This window comes from Cebus imitator, unplaced genomic scaffold (genome assembly GCF_001604975.1).
Source record: "Cebus imitator isolate Cc_AM_T3 unplaced genomic scaffold, Cebus_imitator-1.0 Scaffold197, whole genome shotgun sequence".
NCBI classification, from domain to species: Eukaryota; Metazoa; Chordata; class Mammalia; order Primates; family Cebidae; genus Cebus; species Cebus imitator.
The window spans coordinates 1,475,009-1,477,481 of NW_016107512.1; the positions used below are offsets into that span (position 1 = coordinate 1,475,009).

General features: G+C 48.8%; 1 pseudogene; it reads right to left on the reverse strand.

Moving 5' to 3' along the window:
* Positions 1–638: 638 nt before the first annotated feature.
* LOC108317098 lies at positions 639–2,133 on the reverse strand (annotated as a pseudogene).
* Positions 2,134–2,473: the final 340 nt, after the last annotated feature.

Genomic DNA, 2,473 nt, shown 5'->3' on the forward strand with positions numbered 1-2,473 from the left:
GAGCCACCGTGCCTGTCCTTTTTTGGTTATTTTTTAAAGATATTTTTATTTCTCCAAATTAGTTATTTATCAGGAGTGGCTGAAATAAAAAATATAATTGAGTTCCATCATCCTCATCATGGAAATAGCTGTAAGAGAAAACTGGTTGGATGATTACCGAGTCCAGCTCGGCCGTAGAGACCCCCACCCAGGCGGCGCTGAAGGCATTGAGAAGCAGACACCCAGATAGAACAGCAAAGTGGGACCGTCCTGGGGCCAACAGCCTTCTGAGCTGAGAGCCTCAGGGGCTGACGGCATTCTGGGCTGAGTGCCTCAAGCAGGTTCTGACCCACGTACTCTCTCTGAACAGGTGACTATTATTAACAAACAGGTGTTCCGTGTTTTCTCATAGAACCAAGATAAACCAGGTAAGCAGCTGGTACCTGCTTACCACTGATCACAGACAAACTAGAAAGCATTCTCCACAAGGGAGCCACGGGGACAGGGGCTCCCTGTCCCATGTATCCCATGTATAGGATACACCAGAGCACATACCCCGTGCTCTGGTGTATCATATACACATTCTGTTTTGCTACTTTACAATGCCCCAAGCAGTTTTCCATTCAGGGGGCAGGTTTTCCTTGCCATCGTTCTCAGCAAACAATATACTTTATTATACACTCAACATTTCTCAAGAGATGATTATTATGGCTTCCCTTTTTCAACCAGTAAATAGTTGCCACTGATGAATGGACAGCCAGGAGTCTGTCAAGAATGCTCAAGATATGCTATATAATACATCACGCCTGTTCACAGGCGGACATTCCTAGGAAATAATTTATGTGTATTTCTGTATTTCATCATATAAGACAAACACAAAAGTACCACCCATTCCTCTGAGAACACTGGACCATGCACTCTTGAAGAAAGCTTTGCCTCCTTCATCACAAGCAATCTTCCTCCAGCAGTCAAGTGTGCCTGTGTACACGATGTCAGTTCCTTTGCACCTTGACTGCATCATCGTGCCACAGCAAACAGTGTCAAAAGGATAGGAGGTCAACCCGGCAACAGCAGTGACAGTCTGTGCGATCATCCGCCTGAGGACGATGTGAGTGTTCTTGGGATCCGGAAGCATTCCCTTTGCAGTGTCATCGATACCGAAGTCGGCAGCTCGGTAGATGATAATATGCTGCACAGACACGTTAAAGCCTTGGTACAGGCCCTTAATCCCATCAGATTTGTAGATCTTAACCAGGCAGTCACCAAGGCCTCGGAATTCCTTTCAGCTCCAGCCTGACCCACATCGGCTGGCAGACGGGTATGGGCAAAATCAAGAGAGTACACAAAACACAAGGATGTGGCCTCAGCAGCACCGCCTGCTGCCAGATTCCCTGCAAAGTAGCACCAAAACGGGGTCCTCTTGTCCACACCAGCCAGGAAGATCTGCTTATATTTATCTTTGAAGGTGAAGTTGAGAGCCTGGGTGGGCAAGTATTTGATGACCTTGGCCGGGTTACCACACCAGAAGGACAAGACTGCCTGCTCCTTGGAAATATGGACCAGTCTATGTAGAATGGCCCTGTATTGCTTATCTGCTGGAATCTGCTTGCTGGCATGCTGCACCTGCAGCAGCAGCTTGACCAGAGCAATGGGTGCTACTGCTGTCTTGGAGATGCCTGTGGCCACTCCACCTGCCAGAAAGTCCTTGGTGAAGGACACAGCGGCATCTGTCATGCTGAAAGGAAAGAGGAGGCAGGCTGCTGCGGGACAGGATTGGGTCGGGAACCAGCTTTAACTCTGGGGCTGCAGGGCCTTTTTGGGGTTGTTTTGGAAACTTCATGACAACATCTGTTCCCCCACGGTACAGGGCGGGACCCTCTCTTGGAAAGGTCTTAAGACCCACAATCAGAAAGGTGGGAAAACATTAGAGTGGAAGGAAGGCAGAAGGTCAGAGGCTGCCCCTGTGCCTAACACACCCAACATTATAACGAAAGTCCAGGACACGGGCTTTGGGAGTTATGAGCCAGGAACATGGATGAAAACCAACAAATACCCTAACACCATGTTGGGGAGCACACACATTCAGACCACAGCATACTCTTACACTGAAGATGGGCTTATTACACTCTGCCCTTTGGAAGCCTCAGTTTTTGGTTTCTGTCTGCCTTCTTGTCTCTTCTCTCCAGTGCTGTTAAAATGAAACTCAAGGTGGCCAGGCGCGGTGGCTCACGCCTGCAATCCCAGCACTTTGGGAGGCCAAGGTGGGCAGATCATCTGAGGTCAGGAGTTCAAGACCAGCCCGACCAACACGGTGAAACCCCATCTCTACTAAAAATACAAAATTAACCAGGCATTATGGGACATGCCTGTAATCTCAGCTACTCGAGAGGCTGAGGTGGGAGAATTGCTTGAACACAGGAGGTGGAGGTTGCAGTGAGCCAAGATCTCACCACTACACTCCAGCCTGGGTAACTGAGTGAGACGGTATCTCAAA